General features: G+C 42.1%; 1 non-coding gene and 1 pseudogene across 1 annotated transcript; one reads left to right on the forward strand and one right to left on the reverse strand.

Moving 5' to 3' along the window:
• The first annotated feature begins 1,054 nt into the window (after positions 1 to 1,054).
• LOC136149609 (calreticulin-like) overlaps positions 1,055 to 19,412 on the forward strand; it is a 34,286-nt pseudogene continuing 15,928 nt past the window's right edge.
• LOC136156665 (U6 spliceosomal RNA) lies at positions 14,612 to 14,718 on the reverse strand. The gene has a single exon (XR_010661154.1). It is a non-coding gene; the product is annotated as a U6 spliceosomal RNA (small nuclear RNA).

Consider the following 19,412-nt stretch of genomic DNA (forward strand, 5'->3'; position numbering starts at 1 on the left):
CAAACCTTGATTTCTCATTTCCTGACATTGTCCCCTTTGCTCACTCTGCTCAAGCCATGTTGGTTGTCTTTCCAATGTTGCAATAAGACACCTCATTCCCCTTCTCTGAGCCATTGCCTTTGATATTGCTTCTGCCTGGAATACTTGTCTCCAGTTTAGTACAAGGCTTTTCATTCATATCTCAACCAGTATCACCTCTTGAGGAGGACTTCCCTCCCCTCTCCCATCCTATCAGCCTCCCGCCATCTCTCTCCAACTCTCTAGGTCATAACCTTGTGTTACTTTTTCAAATGCCTATCATTATTGATATTCATTTGCTTCCTTAATGATTTTGTCTCCCCAATTAGAAAGTGAGCCCCATAAGAGCAGAATTGTCAGCCTTATTCTCCACTATATCTTCAGCACCTAGCCCAGTGCCTGGCACATAGTAAGACCTTAAAAAACAGATACTGACTAGCTGAATCATTGAATAAAGGTGCAGAGAAGACCCTGGAATGAGAAGGCTTAAGTTCTAGTCCTTGTCTCATTTCTGTAACCTTGGCAAGTCATTTTGTCTCTCAGAGTCCACAAGTTAAGTCTCACAAGATAACACCCGCCTTATACATTTAGTATGAGGATGATAGAATGATGATGATGCGTGGTAAGTTCTTGGCACAGTGCTTAGCACACAATAGGATGATCAACTAATATTGGTGCTTTTCCCCCCTCTTTGAGCTTCACTAGCCTCACAACAAGGGAAATGACACCGATTACATGGTATTGGGTTATGATAGAAGTGATATTAAGTGACAAGCCTCTCCCTCTTCTGGGCCTTTGCACATAGTATTTCTTTTGCTCGTCTCTCCCCATTTCTTCCTCCCTGGCTCACCTTATCACCCTTTTCAGAAAGCCTTCCTTCAGATCTCATGCGGATTTAGAGCTTCTTCTGGCCTCCCTTCCTCCCTAGGTGTTTCTGTTAGACATATATCATACTGTTATTGTTCAGCATAAGCCCAGTGGATGGATGGGTAGATAGGAGGAAGGATACATGAATAAAGGGAAAGGGGGTAGAAGGATGGACGGTCAGAAGGATGATGGAAAGAGGGTAGAAGGATGGATGGACCGTCAGAAGGATGATGGAAGGAAGCATGTGAGAGCACTTTGAAACCGGCTGCACCAACAGTGAGCAGGCTCTCAGGGTCCCAGAGGCCAGCCTCAGCTGCTCCTCCACGCCCCCACTCCTTAGGGACCCTGCCCTCTAGCTCCCTCAACACGTAGTCGCCTCCCCACATCTCTGTCCTCCAGCACTCGCAGCGCGTGGTCCCTAACCTTTGGCTGCGGTCATTATCATCCCCAGGGCCGCAAATGCGAGACAGTCAGGTGCGGGGTGCAGGTGACCTCAGCCATCGTCCCAGGGCCCAGGCAGAGCCTGTAACACCTGGCTAGGACAGCAGCTCTCCAAGTTTGGGCGTGAGGACACCAACCTCTGCAAGATGAAAGGGCTGTCGCGCTGCCACTGCAGCTACTGCTGTTGGCTACTGCGCGCTGGAGGCGCGGGCGCAGCGCCAGATCTACCTGCGCGAGGAGTTCCTAGACGGGGGTAAGAGGCTCCATCGAATGGGAAGGCGTGGGAGAGCGAAGGTAGACCGGACCCTACCTGCTCGTCCTCAATCACCTGCCCCAGCCTTGAACAGTTCAAATCTCAGCTCCTTCCTTCCTGGCTCTGTGATCCTGGGTTAGTAGTTTACCCTGTCTACAAATTAATTTCCTTGCCTATGAAATGAGGACAGCCAAAGACATCTTGCAAAAATTGTTCTGAGAATTCAGTGAGATAAGGCCTAAAGCATTGCCCCTTGTATATAGAAGATGTGCAATAAGTCTATGGCCATACCACCCTGAACGCGCCGGATCTCGTCTGATCTCGGAAGCTAAGCAGGGTCGGGCCTACTTAGCACTTGGATGGCAGAAGGTGTGCAATAAATGCTTGTTCCCTTCCTGTCATCCTAAAAACACTAGTGAACTCTGGAGGGAAAATGTGAGCACTAATTGTGATAGTAAAATTTTGTGTGTTTCATAGAATATCAGAGCTCAGAGGATCTGGGAGTTCTCCTTCTCCTCCCTGGAATGTCTCAGGAACATCAGAGAATTACCGTAGAGCTTATTTACCTAAGGACAGATGTCCAATGGTACTATTTTTTAGTCCACAAAGTATTCTCTGTGTGTGTGTGTGCACGTGTGTAAAATAACGATTAATTCTTTGAGGGTGCAGTGGATAGGGCTCTCATCTAGGAATCAGGATTTGAGTACTACATTTCACCTTAAAAGCATGCATAAGCCCTTTCCTCTTTCTGGTATTCAATTTCCTAATATGTGATACAAGTAACGTTGTATTGAGAATAAGCCACAGAGATGGTGCAGAGGAAAGAATAAATAAGCCCAGACAAGCATACTGGACAGGAAAGGATCAGAGAGAAGGTGAAACCGAAGTAGGGTTTTCAAGAATGAGTAAGAATTTATCAGATGGGTGGGGATGGAGAGAAGGGTGTTCCAGGCAAGAAGAACAGCAACGACAAAGATTCCCAGTTATGACACAGTCAGCAGTGGTGTCTTCAGGAAACTGGGAAGTGTGAAGGGGAGAGTGGTTAAAGGGAGGCTGGCAAGCAGGCAAGGCCTAAGGAACCTGGCTTTCAGCTGTAAGCAGGGGGAGCCAGAGAAGAACGCAAGAGGGAGAAGCAAGATCTGGCCCTCGTATTAGAAAGAGCACTTCAGCAAAAAATGTGGAGAATGTACTATGAAACTGACCAAAGTTGAGAATGGAGACAAAAATACCCCCAAGACAAACTAAAAACAGAGCCATCTGGGGGGCTATAGTTATCTTGGTGAAAAGTGGAGAGGCCTGCTTTGCGGAGGGGGTCATGGAGAGATAGGGGAAGGGGCATACAGGAGATACGTTTAGGAGTTGGCTGAAGGATGAGCTGCATGAAGCCCTCAGCTTCACTGACTTGCTGTGGGGGGCACCTTTTGACAAGGCATACGCCCCTTCCAAGTGTAGGTTGGTGGTCTCCCATTTTCTGACCGACCTCAGCTATCCTTTGTGTTGAAACCTGAGAGGCTGAACTTCTGACTCTTAATCTCCCCCATCCCCACCCTGCCTGCCTGGGATGGCTTTACACACACCACAGTTTCTCATGTTGGAAAATGGAGAATATGCCCAGATGGGCAGTCACCTCCCCAAGGACTGAACTTGCCCTGTGTGGCAAAAGTAAAATTCTGAAGGATGTTATCAACAGATATTTATGAAATGTTATTCAGTCGCTCAGTCGTGTCTGACTCCTTGAGACCCCATGGACTGCTGCACACCAGGCTTCCCTGTCCATCTACTGGAGTTTGCTCAAACTCATGTCCATTGAGTCGGTGATGGCATCCAGCCATCTCGTCCTTTGTTGTCCCCTTCTCCTCCTGCCGTCAATAGTTCCCTGCATCAGGGTCTTTTCCAGTGAGTCAGCTGAAATAACCCTTGGAATCAAAGAAAAAGGGGCTCCAAGTCTCAAACCCTAAGACAATCAATCATGAATAAAATTCAATACTTTATCTGTAGAAAAGTCTGCTCTGCCTGTTGTCACCTTCTGCAGGAAGCCTTGCCTAGGCATTCACTAAGTCCCTTAACCTCTGTGCTTCCTTTGTGTTAGTCAGTAAACAGTCTCTGGCTGTCTATTTACCTGATTCTCCTCTGTTTCCAGTGTCGAAGTCAGTGCCTGACTTAGACAAGTGCCTACTAAAGAATTATTGAATGGTTGAACTGAACTTAGACAAATAAACATATATACCTATCCTTTTGTATGATTCAATTTTTTTTTTTTTTTTTTTTTGGCCACACCACATGGCATGTGGGATCTTAGTTCCCCTACAGTGGAAGGGCAGGGTCTTAAGCTCTGTACTGCCAGGGAAGTCCTGCTTTAATTTTTTAAATCAACCTTTTTGAGATATCATTTATATATATAAAATACTCATTTGAAGTGTATTATTCATTGGATTTTGAAGTATATATATACCTGTGTGACCACCACCACAAATAATATATAGAATATTTTCATCTCCCCTAAAAGTTCCCTCATGAACTTTTGCATGCTTAATGTTTTGCAATACTTTTCAGTGTTGATTCATTTCTTGTTCATATGTTTATTGATTGTCTTTCTTCCTCTCCTCACCATTACATTTGCTTCCTTAGAACACACAGTGCTTCTCTGTTATGTTCATTGCTGTATCTGTAACCCCTAGAAAAAGCACATAGCAGGTGCTCAAAAAAAATTTTTTTTTAAGAATTAATGAATTGTACTGGGAAATGATCCTTTTCAAGAGAAAAGAATGCTTATACTAGCCAAAGCAAACCTTTCCTGATTGTCAGGGACCAAGGAAACAACGTTATGTCAGAACTTAATTTTTGTTTGATGTCCACTGTATGGCAGTGGATTTTTTTCTTTATATCTTATTTTATTGAATCTCTCAACAGTTATATCAGAAAGATGCTATTATCTCTCTTTCACTGGTGAGGAAACAAGTTCAAAGAGTTGAGTGACTCACCCAAGGTTACACAGCTAGTGTCAAAAGTGGTTTGGAGGTAAATGAGGCAAATTCTGGAAAGCATTCATTGTATTTTGAAGTTTGGAGACCAATTCCATGACTCAGAGGAGTGCTGGGGGTGGAAGGCTGCTATGGTAGGTTGAGGGGCAAATGAAGACCTGGGAAATGAAAAAGATAGTCATGAAGTATGTTTTGAGAACTGTGGCTGAGAGAGGAAGTTGTGTAAGGCTCAAGAAAATAATTTAGGATGCAAAGTGAAAGTGAAGGTGAAAGGTTTGGATGACACAGAAGGAGTTTTTGCAGAAAGGCAATAGGCAAGGGAGTCAGCACGTTGATGGATTCACACCTACCACTTTACAGCCCCTGGACTTGGTACAGTGCCTGGCTCATACAAGAAGGCAGGAGGGAGAGAGGAAGGATGGACCATGAGAATTAGGAAGGAGTCAGTGACTGAAAAAAATGGAGGGGATCAAAGAACAGGTGTACTTTAAGTAACAGAGTGCGAGAATTGGAGGATAGAAAGCCGCAGTCATAGAGGGGGAGTCTGGGCTTGAGATCTCAGAGATGGAGTAGTTTCTGGTCACAATAAGGTCCAAGACGTGAATGCAGGGGCAGATGGCTAAAGAATGGATGTGAAGGTCAGTGGAGATAGGGTGTGTAATTAATAATTGGAAACATTTGAAGCAAACCTAAATATCCAACAGTAGGGGCACGCTGAAGTGAAATATGATACATTCACAGAATGTTTGGAAAGTTTATAATGTCATGGGGAAATGTTTAAGATCTAAGTTTAGTTGTAAAAGGTACAAAATTACATGTAAGGCATATGTGGTCACTGTGTAAAATATATTCATGCAGAGAGGAAGGGATTAGACGAAAATACACCAAACATATAAATGGTAAATAATGGAATTTCAGATGACTTTAATTTTTTTACTTTCTATAATGACTTGTGTTACTCTTTAAATTAAAAACTATTAAAAATTAAGAGAATTGATCTGTCTTTTCATTTCTTTATAGAACTGAATTTCCACCTTTTGAACCCTTGTTTTTACAGCTAATAGTATCTGATGCCTTAAGTAACCTTTATTAACCCCAATTTTACTCACTAGGCATGATAGTTCTCTAATCACACTCCAATTCTCACCTCTACTCTCTAGTAGTTATTATTTTCCTAGTCTATATATAACATAACTGAAGCTCAGAAAAGTTGCATAATTTGTTTGAGGTCACACAGCTATTAAGTGGCAAAGTCAGGATCTGAACCAAGGATTGTGTAATATCAAAACTGATTATTCTTGTATTACTCTTATTCCCCACCCCCCCCCCTTCCTCCCATGAATCTAGTAAGTGGAATGTCTTCTAACTCACATTTTAAGTAGTGCCTAGCAACCCCAGGAAAGCAAAGCTTATATCCTTTGAATGTCTGAACTGAAAGGGCCCTGAATACTCATCTAACTCCAAATAGTTTCCTATTTCTCATTTACAGATGGGATAATCGAGGTTCAGAGAGAGGATATAATATGGCAGGGCCAATTATGAACTATGGCAAAGTTTGACTCAGGCTCCTTTCTTTCTGCTCTTTCTCCAGACTATTCCAGGTCTCATCAAGTAAAAGGTGTTTAGAATTCAACCCTATCATTCTACAGATAGGGAAACTGAGACCCAGAGAGGAGATGTAGTTTTCCCAAAGTCACACAGTGAGTCAGCGGCTGAGATGTTTTTTGAACCGAGGTCTCTTGCCTGCATAAAGGATGTACTTCCTGGCCCTTGCTGCAGGCTGTGAAGTGTCAGTTGGCCAGTTAGTCAGCAGGTAATAATACCAATGGCCCCAGGGACAACACGAACTTTTGAAATCTCAGGCTTTGTGTTAAAAAGGGACACATTAAAATGTGCAGGAATTGTGGTTGATTGAATTGGGGAATCATTGAATTAGTGATACAAAGAGGTGTGACAGGTGACAGGAGGGCTAATGGTAACAGCAATGGCCATTGTCAAAGTACAAAATCAGACAGAAAGAAACTGGAATTCACATGAGGTACAGAAATCACTGAATGGTGCAGAAGTCACAAGATGTGTGTGTGTGTGTGTGTGTGTGTGTGTGTGTGTGTGTGTGTGCGCGCGCGCGCACGACAAGTGAATGTTAATTCTATCAGCTCTCAGACTTGACCATGAAAACTTGGCTGGAAAGACATCCTGAGACAAAGGACCTCTGTGTCCAGCTGGCTCAGACTTTCTGAGGACAGCCCAGCAGGGCTGAGGAACAGCCTGCTGCTCGGGCCTCTGACTGATAAGCTATTGGGACCATCTGTAGATCGTGGATACTCAGACAAGCTGGGCCTGAGGAAGAATCGCTCTGGACAGATGCCCAAACCCAAGAGGCCTGATCCAGCTGGACTTTCCAGGTCTCAAGTACAAACTGATGGCAGGGATCTCTCCAGGGGCAGCAGGGATGTGAAAGCAAGAGCAGGAGCCATTGCTCACATACAGGAAAAAATAAGCTGGGGGGAAATATATAAAAATGTTGACAGTGGTCATCTTTGGGAGGTAGATCATGGATGTATGTTTTTACTGCTTATTTGCTTCCTCTGGGTTTTCTGCATTTTCTACAGTATTTACTTTGATAATTCAAGAACAATAAAATAAGAAAAGCAGGTGCTTTATTTTCTTGTCTTTCTAATCAGACACTGAGCTCTTTAAGGGATTACATCTTGTTTGTAGCCTGGCATCTAGCACTCACACTGGCACAGGATAGGTTCCCTACAAATATTTAAATGAAGGGCTTGTATTCTATCCTACTTCAAACATATAGGCTATTGTTTAATGCTCACTTTCTTGGCAAACTTGACTATGTGCTTATTGCTGCTGCCACTGCTAAGTCGTTTCAGTTGTGGCCAACTCTGTGCGACCCCATAGACGGCAGCCCACTAGGTTCCTCCGTCCCTGGGATTCTCCAGGCAAGAATACTGGAATGGGTTGCCACTTCCTTCTCCAATATGTGCTTCTTAGGGTATACTTGATTAGAAATGGCAGCCTACAAAATGAATGAGGGACCCACTACAAGAACCCATTCAATGACAGTAATAATTTTAATGGTTTTACTGATCATAATCCTGATGTTAATTAATAATAATTTGTGTGTGTGTGTGCGTGTGTGTGTGCGCGCTCAGTTGTGTCTGACTTTTTGCAACCCCATGGATGTAGCTAACCAGGCTTCAGTCCATGGAATTTTGCAGGCAAGAATACTGGAGTGGGTTGCCATTTCCTACTCGGGATCTTCCCAACCCAGGGATTGAACCCATGTCTCTTGCATCTCCTGCATTGGCAGGCAGACACTTTACCACTGTGATACCTGGTCCTCATGCCAATCTATCATTCAGCAAGCTTTCATTGAGCACCTACTATGTGTACAGTGTTTCTTTTTTTTTTTTTTTAATCACCCCCCCAGTGTTTCTTTCCTTAAAGAATTTAAAATACACAGATTCAGAAAAATGACTGACCCAAGATTCTTATCCAGTGCTACTTACCACCCTATAAGGCTCTTTACTAGTTGACAAATATCTGGGTGACTATGGTCTACTTGGCAGACATGCAGATAGACTGGCAGACAGAAAGAAAAGAAAGGAATTGAACAGGTAAGACGGCAGGCAAGTAAGTGGGACGTAGGTCCACTGGTTTCATAACAGCTGGGTAGATTGATCACTAGAGGCAAACATATTGACTTCAGGGAGAAGCGAGTGCTCACAGCTGAATAGGAACAGTGGAGACAGAAAAATTTCAAAACAAACCCATACTTCCACTGCACATTACAGCTTCATATAGTGCATGAGTCTTCAAGAAACTTTAAGTTTTGTTTATGATTCTCTGCAAAAGGGATCAGAGTCTTTTACAAATGTCTGCAAAACTTTTCCAGTGAAAGTGGTAGAAAAAATGTTGGCCCCTGAAGAGCTATGCTTTAGTTTATCTAGCAAATTCTCTTCTGCAAAATATAATCTCACAATGTTGAATAAATGCAGCAAATGTGTATTTTTATCTAGTTATACAAGCATTTTCTGAAGGGCCTATTGTTCCAGGCTTAGGACTAAGGGCTGGGGGAGGTACAACTTTTATTCTCAAGGCTGAAAATATTTCTCTCTCTACCTTTGATACGTATATCTTTGTAAACACATACACATATATACAGATCCAGTTTTAAGTAGTATTTACTGAGCATTTACGATGTGCCTAATGCTGTGTTGCATGCTATTTCATTTAATTCTCCCAGAAACTATGAGTTAGGTAAACCCTTTCTGTAGCTGAATAAACTGAATCTCAGAGAGGTAGAGCTAGTGCTGGAATGAATCTCTAGCCCAGTCTTTTTAAAATTTTTATGTATTTATTTATTTGGTTGCATTGGATCTTAGTTGCAGCATGTGGGATCTTCATTGCATCATGTGGGATCTTTCTTTGTGGCTCATGGACTCTCTGGTTATGGCATTCAGGACCCAGAAGGCACTGGCTTCAATAGTTGCAGACCTCGAACTCTCTAGCTATAGCGAGTGGGTTTAGTTGCTCTGTACATGTGGGATCTTAATTCCCCGACCAAGGATTGAACCAGGATCCCCTGCTTTGCATGGCTGTTCTTAACCACTGGACCACCGGGCAAGTGCCAAGTCCAGTCTTCTGAATTGAACTACCCTACCAGCCAGGCACCTTGGGGGGTGCATTAAGGAAATAAGTTCATTTGGTAGAAGAATCATAGTTATTTGGCCTCCTTGGTTCTGCATCTCTACAGATTTGGCTGTGATTATGTGCATTTATCAGCTAGATGTGCCTGCTCCCAAACACCTGTTATTTTTCGTTGGAGGGATTTCTGGTACATACAGATATTTGAACAATTTGAATGAAAGATTTGGCAAGGAAAAAAGATGGTAACATCCAACCTTGGTAAACACACTGTTCTTCTGTTCTCAGTTAAAGAGTTCTCCTTGATCTGGCTCCTCTAGCCTGCAGAACCACACAGTACTGGTTGCATTTCCCATGAAATACCATGCTGTTTCATGCCTCAAGGCCTTTACACATGCAAGTCATTCTGTTCGGAACACTCACTCTTCATCTTTTCTGCCTTTTCAGTTCTTCTTCAGTCAGGGCTTCTCTGAAATCTACCTGACTCTGGGGGGTAGTCAGTGCTTTTCTGAAAGTCATGGTCCTGTGCTTCCCTCCATCACTGCCCTTACTGCACTGCACTGTAGTTGTTTACTTGTCTGCCTCTTCAGACTATGAGCTCCCTGAAGCTCACAGGTCCCTGGAGGAACTTTATAAAACTCAGGTTTGTACCCCTGGTGCCTGGCACAAAACGGATGCTTGAGAAATATTTGTCGAATGAAAGAATAATGAGTCTGCGATGAGGGCACAGAAAGACTGGGCTCTAGTCTCAGCTCTGTAACTGGCAACTGAGTCCATGAGCAAGTCATTCTTTCTCTGGGCTTCATTTTCCCTACCCACAATATGAGGAGGTCAGATTAAATGACCACAAGGAACATTCTGGCCTGAGCCTTTTATGATGTTAAGATGTTATGATGCTAAGAGGAAATGTATAAAACATAAAATGGGATCTTAATTGACTCTATGACATTTTGTTTGTTTGTTTGTTTGTCTGTGCTGGATTTTAGTCATGGTGTGTGTGATTTTTTTTTTTTTGCTTTATTTTTATTAATTTTTTAAAAAAATTTTTGAGTGGATGACATTATTTTTCTAACAAGAAAGACTCCTTATTGGAGGACATCCTAAACTGAAACAAGTTTGATTTGTATCAGTATTGTTAATCCAGAAAAATAATCAGTGATAAGAAGTCCTGAGTTCTGTTCTCACTGCTTCAATCATAAAGTTCAAGGTCGAAGCTGTCAACTGTTTCAACATGAATGCCAGGCTCACTTAACATTTGTCAAATGGATTAATAAATGGATCAATCCAATTGGAAGGCTGAGAATTTTATGGCATAGGCAAAAGGCAGGACCATGCATCCATTCAGTCATTCAAAAAAGTGTTTTTGTAATTACTCTGTGCTAGATACTGGGACACAAGAGTTTGTAAAATTGTTATGAAACTTATCAGTCCAGTGGAGAAGACAGACAATATTCAAATTATATACAAATAGCTTTATTACTTAGGAACTGTAAAGTAGTATGATTGACTCATAGTTTCTGCATACTCTTTAGGTTATAAAAGGCTTTTCATATACATGACCTCATGGAAGTCATAGAGTATAGCAATTAAAAGTACCAAGTTTTTAAAAAATTATTTATTTATTTGGCAGCACCAACTCTTAGTTGTGGCACCCTGGATCTTCAATCTTTATTGTGGCATGCAGGATCTTTACTTGTGGCATGTGAACTCTTAGTCGCAATATGTGGGATCTAGTTCCTTGATCAAGGATTGAACCCAGAGCCCCTGCTTGGGAGCGCAGAGCCTTAGCCACTGGCCCACCAAGGAAGTCCCAAAAGTACAGATTCTGATGTTACAAAGGCCTGGGTCAAACCCTGCTTACCACACTTAACTTAGAGACTTGGTTCTTGGACAGATTTCTGAGCTTCACTCTCTTCATCTTTTGAATTGGGGAAAAAATAGAACATTTGTCATAGAGCTATTATGAGACTGTGGTGGTGGTGATTTAGTCACTAAGTTGTGTCTGACTCTTGTGACCCCATCAACTGTAGCCCACCAGGATCCTCTGTCTATGGGATTTTCCAGGCAAGAACACTGGAGTGGGTTGCCATTTCCTTCTCCATGGGATCTTCCCCACCCAAGGATTGAACCCACATCTGGAACTTGTTTCTCCTGCTTTGTAGGTGGATTCTATACCATCTGAGCCACCAGGGAAGCCCCAGTTATGAGACTACAATGAGATAATGCATGTAAGGCCCTCTGTACAATGCTTGACATGTAGTTACTAAACAGTAGCTATTATTATGATTATACAAGTTTTTTTCTTCATAGCACTTTTCCCTACATCTCCCTCTCCTTCTAGAAGAGAGGAGAGGTTTGAAATCAGACAGATGTAAATTCAAATCTCAGGTCCACCACTTGCTAAATGAAAAAAACTAATAATACCTATCTTAAAGCATCATCCATGGGAGTATATGAGGAGAAATTTTTAGTGAGCCACATAAAAGTCTAACACATAATAACAAATCTTTTGACTTTGGCATCAATTCTTATCCTTCATTGGGTCAACTATGGTCAAGGAAGCAGGACCTGCTTCTTTCAAGTCACAGCAACTTGAGGCAGAAAGAATCTTCTGGGATCCCTCCCTTGGATTGATGGATGAGGTGGTCACTGACATTTTCTGGCCTAACACTGAGATCTTAGGAGCAACAAGGGAAGACAAAAGAGAAAGCAAGCCCCTAGGCCTCAAGAAGGGAGGTTGTTGTGTGTGTGATCAGTCATGTCCAACTCTGTGACCCCATGGACTGTAGCCCGCCAGGCTCCTCTGTCCATGGGATTCTCCAGGCAACAACACTGGAGTGCGTTGCCATGTCCTCCTCCAGGGGATCTTCCTGACCCAGGAATCGAACCCATGTCTCAGTGCAACTTCTGCATTGGCAGATGGATTCTTTACCACTGAGGCAGTTTGTATTTAGACTTAAGTAACAGGAGCCAAGAGAGCCACTCAGGGTGGTATTATTGGATGTATGTTGAAATGGGCTTTTCATGGGCAGAGCTAAGGCAATAATCCTGGATATCAGGTAGTGGTATCTGAGAAAGACTGACTCAGCTGCAGGAAGGAGATGAAATGAAAGCTACCCTCAAGGCCTCTTTCATCTTAAGCTGCCAAATTGCCCCATGACTCTGAGATCGTGGTGGGTCCAAGAAGTGGGAGTCAGCAATTCTGAGGCATAAAATCAGACAGGCACTGAACGTTTGGAAGGAGTGCCGGGTCCCAAAAGAATGCTTCTTTGTCTGTATGCCATCTATGCCAAAGCAAAACAAATTTATCAGCATCTCCTTGAAACTGCAGAGGAGAGTCTAAAAAGTTTAAGCAATAAAAAAGGTAAAGGGAAATTGATTGTTCAATATCATCATTATTAATTCAAGAAGTATAAAATGACATTGCTAATCTCTTTACTTGGTAAGCTAATTTTATTATCTTACTAGACATAAATATGTATAAGCACTCAGTTCTTCAACCATAAAGGTACTTTACCAAACATTCCTGTAATGATTTTCATAATTTAACTTTCATAGGGGAGGGTGTGTTAGAGCATTAATGGAGCACTAACTACATAACAGTACATGAATAGTGGGTTCAGGTATCAGATAGTGAGGGGGTTTACAGGAATATTGGAGTTACCTTCTGATAGCCCCTTTCTGTCTTCATAAGACTTGATCAACCTTGGCTGCATTTCATTGTCTTTAAAATACACAAACCATTTCTATACGCTGCTTTTTTCTTCTTTAATCCCATAGATGGATGGAAAAAACAATGGATGGAATCTAAACATGGGTCATTTATGGCAAATTTCAGCTCACTGCAGGAAAGTTTTATGGAGACAAAGAAAAGGATAAAGGTAATTACAAGAATCCAGAAATATACTAATTCATTGAGAAAGTTCTGACTTCGATACAACTGTTTTTATGCATGATTATCAACTTACTTTTTGTTCTTAGTATAAAAAGAAGTAGTAGGTGGAGAAAAGTCTTTACAAAAATAATGTATTTATTGAATAACAGGTATTTAAAACTAAGTCCTTAGACACATTACCCCATTAATCTTCCTAACAACGCCATTGAGAAGGTTACTATTAGGTTCCCAATTTTGCAGAGGCCCTCAGAGAGGTTGAGCAATTTGCCCAAGGCTATATTCACAGCTGGCAAGAGGTGAAGCTGAGATTTGATTCTAAATCTGACACCAGACTGTGTTCATTACCCAGGACTATACTGCTTTCCCCAATCCTAAGCTTTTTTAAATTTAACACTCTGCACTTGAAAAAGGGGACAGCACTATATAAGCCCCCAATACTGCTGTCCCCCAGAGCTGCTTGCTACGATGGAGAATTGAGCAGACAGACCTAGGGCCATGACTTGCTAGCTGCATAATTTGGGCAAGTCTTTTCACTTCTCTGAGCTTTGATATTAGATGGAGATACTAATCATCATCTACCATTCATTAGGCAGGGCTGCTGTAAGAGCCTCATAATGTTTTATGAGGGAAGGCGGACGCTTGGCGAAGTCTTTTTTTTTTTGTCTGAGAAAGCTTTTGTCCTATAAATAGAATCCATTGATTGTCCTCTGGAGTGATTTCCCATCTCCTCTCTCCTGGATACTACTGTGAATCTCAGTTTCATGTTTATTAAAGGAGAGAATTACGAATTGGCTTGCACATTTTAAAATTTCATTTAAATCCACTCTGGAAAATTGTTTCCAGAGAGAGAACAGAGAGACTGTCTGAGCGACTCTTGAGGACAGTGTGCACAGCCACCCACCTCCTCTCAGCTTGACTTGGTTGTTGCCCCATATCTCATCCTATTCAGGTTCATCAGGTGCCCCCTGGTTGTCTAAAAGGGTTCTGGATACAAACGAGGCTTGGAGAGCGGGGAAATCACATGGCTACATAGCTACATCCAGTAGAGAGGAGATTCAAGGATTGGTCTTCTGCCCATGGGTTTAGTACTCTTGCCTTTGTGCCCATGCCTCCTCCATGAAGCCTTCTCTGACTACTCTGGCATTCCTGAGGTCTTTGGGGAAATAAGCATCCACTTCACTTTTTTTTCAGCTGTGCTGGGTTTTTGTTAGAGCATGCAGGCTCTTCACTGTGGCCGGTGGGCTTTCTCTGGTTGCGGCACACATTTCTCTAATTGTTTCTCTTGTTGCAGAACGAGGGCTCTCTAGTTGTGGCACACAGGCCTAGTTGCCCTGAAACACAGGTGGGATCTTAGTTCCCAGACCAGGGATTGAACCTGTCACCCCTGCATTGGGAGGCAGATTCTTCTTTTGGAAGGGGGGTGTGGCTTCTTAACCATTGGACCACAGGTGAAGTCTTTTTTTTTTTCATTTATTTTTATTAGTTGGAGGCTAAAACATGGAACGCTTCACGAATTTTCGTGTCATCTTTGCGCAGGGGCCATGCTAATCTTCTCTGTATCGTTCCAATTTTAGTATATGTGCTGCTGAAGTGAGCACAGGTGAAGTCTTAAGTGTAAGTGTATGCTTTAAAATATAGACAGCTCTTAATGCAATATCAGACTTGAAAGTGCTTAGCACAAAGCCTAGTGTACAATAGATGCTCAAGAGACATCTCAATCAGGACCTGTGATCCTTCTGTGCAATTTAACACATATTTATTGAGCATTTCCTCTATGTTGGACCTTGCCCTAGATCTTTATGTTAAAGAGGCTTCTGCAATCCAGGAGTTTAAAAATTATTCACAGAGACTGAAATAAGCTTAACTGCAACATAATGTGATCCAGGGAGGTAGCAAGAGTTGTGGGATCATAAAGGAAGGACCCTCATCAGTCATGAATAATGATAGTCCCTTGCATTTTATATTGACAGTTTACAAAGTGCTTCTTACATCTCTTACCCATTTGACTTTCAAGAGAACCCTCTGGAGTATGATTAATTATCTACATTTTGCTGATGAGGAAGCTGAAACTCAGAGTTAAAGTGATGTCATAACCAGAAAGCTGGGCAGCGGCTTGGAATAATGAAAAGACCACTAGCTTGGAGGTCTGGACACTGGCTTATGTGTATGTTACTTGTGAATATATGATCTTAGATTAGTAACTTTCCCTCTCTGGAGCTTGGCTTTCTCATTTATAAAGCAATGTAGTTAGACAACAAAGGCTCTAATACCCCTTACAGCTCCAGTATTGTCTGGATGGGGAGTTAAAATCTCGGGTAAGGGGCTCTGAAATTAAGTATGATTGTATGATTTCGGACAAATAAAATAGCTTTAGTGATTTCGTAAAAAGGTAGAGATATTAGTAAGGCCCACCTCATAGAGTTTTTCTGAGGATTATGAGTGGTAACACACATGAATGAAACATACTGCATGGTAATGAGGAAGTGTTCAATAGGTGTTAGCAATGATTACTATTTACTCTAAGAGGCCACGCTGGGCCTCTTCTTACCACAGCAGTTGTGCACAGCAAAGCCTGATTCTGGCCACCCATGGGGTCTCTGTAGAAACCCCATGTTTTGTAAAACTTCAGAACAGTATTTAAGTATCTCTTGTAAATCAGAGGCAGTATGGTATGCTGAAAAAAAGAAAGAATCAGTCAAACATGGCTTAAAAATCTCAGTTTAGCTCCTTACTAGCTATGTGGTCCTAGGCAGCTCACTTCACCTCCCCATGACTCAGACTCCTAATTTGTAAAAGTGAAGATAGTACCTGTTTTGCAGAATTGCTCTGAGGCTTGAATAAAATAATGTGTGTAAAGCAGCCACGACGGTACCTGCCATGCAGCGGGTGTGTAAGAAGGTACCAGGAATTGGTAAGACCAAGTGCTTGGTTTCTGTGGCTGCTCTTAGGGTACTGAAGTCTGAAGACTCCGTGCTCTCTGCTCTCAGGTCTCCAAATCAGCGAAGATACTAAGTTTTATGCCCTCTCAACCAGATTTAAGCCATTCAGCAATGAGAACGAGACCTTGGTGGTTCAGTTTTCGGTAAAACATGAGCAAGGCATTGATTGCGGTGGTGGGTGTGTGAAAACTCTTTCCTGACACCCTGAACCAGGAGGATATGCATTCAGAATCAGAGTATTACATCATGTTTGGATAGCAGTCACTGTCAGCTACGTGAGGTCTTTTTTTTTTTTTTTTTACTGTTCCGGGTCTTACTTGTGGCACAATCTTTGTTTCGAGACGCAGGTTATTTTAGCTGCTGCATGCATGATCTTTTTTTTCTTTTTCGGTTGTGGCATTCAGTTCAGTTCAGTTCAGTCGCTCAGTCGTGTCCGACTCTTTTTGACCTCATGGGCTGCAGCACGTCAGGCTTCCCTGTCCATCACCAACTCCTGGAGATTACTCAAACTCGTGTCCATCCAGTTGGTGATGCCATCCAACCATCCCATCCGCTGTCATTCCCTTCTCTTCCTGCCTTCAATCTTGCCCAGCATCAGGGTCTTTTTCAAGAAGTCAGTTCTTCACATCAGGTGGCCAGAGTATTGCAGCTTCAGCTTCAGCATCAGTCCTTCCAATGAATATTCAGGACTGATTTCCTTTAGCATGGACAGGTTGGATCTCCTTGCAGTCCAAGGGACTCTCAAAAGTCTTCTCCAACACCACAGTTCAAAAGCATCAATTCTTTGGTGCTCAGCTTTCTTTATAGTCCAACTCTCACATCCATACATGACTACTGGAAAAACCGTAGCTTTGACTAGACAGACCTTTGTCAGCAAAGTAATGTCTCTGCCTTTTAATACACTGTCTGGGTTGTTCATAGCCTTTCTTCCAAGGAGCAAGCGTCTTTTAATTTCATGGCTGCAGTCACCATCTGCAGTGATTTTTGGAGCCCAAGAAAATAAAGTCTGTCACTATTTCCATTGTTTCCCCATCTATTTGCCACACAGTGATGGGACTGGATGCCATGATCTTAGTTTTTTGAATGATGAGTTTTAAGCCAACTTTTTCACTCTCCTCTTTCACTTTCATCAAGGGGCTCTTCAGTTCTTCTTCACTTTCTGCCATAAGGGTGGTGTCATGTGCATATCTGAGGTTATTGATATTTCTCCTGGCAATCTTGATTCCAGCTTGTCCATCATCCATCTCTTTTTTCTTTATCAGTTGTGGCATGCAGAATCTTTACTTGCGGCATGCAAGATCTAGTCCCCTGACCAGCCATCAAACCCTGGTCCCCCTGCATTGGGAGCCCAGAGTCTTAGCCACTGGACCACCTGAGGACTCCTGGTCCTGTGAGATCTTAATGAGAGCCACTGTAGTTCTAGAAAAGGCTCAGAAGCACCTGGAACAGGAAATTTCTTTTTTTTAATTTATTATATTGAAGTATAGTTGATTTACAGTGTTGTGTTAATTTCTGTTTACAGCAAAATGATTCTGATATATATATATGTATAATATATCCAGTTATATACACACACATTCTTTTTCATATTCTTTGAAGCAGGAAGTTTCTAATGTGATATCTCCACCTCCCTCTGCGGTAAGACTCTTCAAAGACCTGAGAAAAGCAACTCTAAACCTAAATGTTAATATAAATAGATCAAAAAGGTGGAGAGTCACATGGTATTAATAAGGCTATAGTACAAAGAGACATTCTCTACGCCTAAGAATAGGAGAAAGGAACAAGAAACTATGCAGACACCTTCAAATGTACAGATGTAATACAATAACCCTTTGTGGTCTGAAGGAGATTCCTGCCCCCCAGGCAGAGAAAGACATAGAAGGTCAGGGAAATTGCTTTTATCCAACATCTGTGGTGCATCCAGTGATGCACCTGTAACCTCAGTATACTGGGCCTCTTTGGGGCAGTCCAGCCCTTACTTAGCTCCTACTCTTAGACCAGCTTCAATGTTGTTGATATTTAAAAATAAAGAAATGACAGCAACTAATCCCACTCCCAAATCACTGATGAAGAATGTGGATTTTACTGAATGTTTTTGCACAAGTTCAGAGGAAAAGTTTAAACTACACATCATACATCAACATTTCTTTAAAATTCTCTCTAAATATTTTTTTCTATTCCCAAAGAACTCCATGTCTCTCTCTGGCCCTTCCTCAAATCCTCCTCTTCAGCTGCTTCACCCTCTTTCTGTCTGCATCACTGCTCCCTCAACTCTACTTTCTTTTAGTACTTGTGATACCGAAGCAAGCACTACTCTCCTTCTTTCTTATATTTCAATGTCTTTCTTATTTTTTAATCTTTTTCTTATGTAGACCAATATAGCATTCTGGGGCTCTAAAAGTGTGTGTCTTAACACCTCTACTTTTTTCAGAATCCCCCCTTCTCACAAGGAACTTATATTTGAAGATGTACATGGTGGTTGTAGTAGGGAAATTGGAAATAGGTTTCTTTTAATGGGATTTTTTTCAAATTAATATTATTTATCTGATGCTCAAAAAACCCAACAAGTTTTTTTGGGCTATCATCATCTCCATTTTATAAATGGGAAAATACAGGCAAGAAATTTGCCCAAGGTAAATAAGCAGAAAGTAAGATTTTGAATCCAATTTGTCTGGCTGTAACTCCTGGGCTTTTTCTCCTCTACCCTTTTGTATTCTGTTTGGTTGGGGACACAGGCATATGAGTCGTGTTTTAAAAGACAGAATGAAAGACATACTTTTAAAAAGCTGTTGATGAGGTGCCATGATATCGCAAAAGTTGGCATGACTCAGTCCAACTGGGGGGTTTTGGGAGAAGGTATTAATTACTCTTTGAAGAATGGGTTAGGTTTTAATAAGCAGAAAAGAAAACAGAGGAAATATAATTCAGGCATAGGAAACTGTGTATACAAAAGCTCAGGGGCATGAAATTCAAATGCAAGTAGAAAAACGATGAGACCAATGCTTTTGAACTGTGGTGTTGGAGAAGACTCTTGAGAATCCCTTGGACTCCAAAGAGATCAGACCAGGCCATCTTAAAGGAAATCAATCCTGAATATTCATTGGAAGGACTGATCCTGAAGCTGAAGCTCCAATACTTTGGCCACCTGATGCCAAGAGCCAACTCATTAGAAAAGACCCTGATGCTGGGCAAGATTGAAGGCAGGAGGAGAAGGGGATGACAGAGGATGAGATGGTTGGATGGCATCACCAACTGGATGGACATGAGTTTGAGCAAGCTCCGCGAGTTGGTGACGGACAGGGGAGCCTGGTGTGCTGCAGCCCATGGTGTTGCAAAGAGTCAGACATGACTGA

Source organism: Muntiacus reevesi, chromosome 1 (genome assembly GCF_963930625.1).
Source record: "Muntiacus reevesi chromosome 1, mMunRee1.1, whole genome shotgun sequence".
Lineage (NCBI taxonomy): Eukaryota > Metazoa > Chordata > Mammalia > Artiodactyla > Cervidae > Muntiacus > Muntiacus reevesi.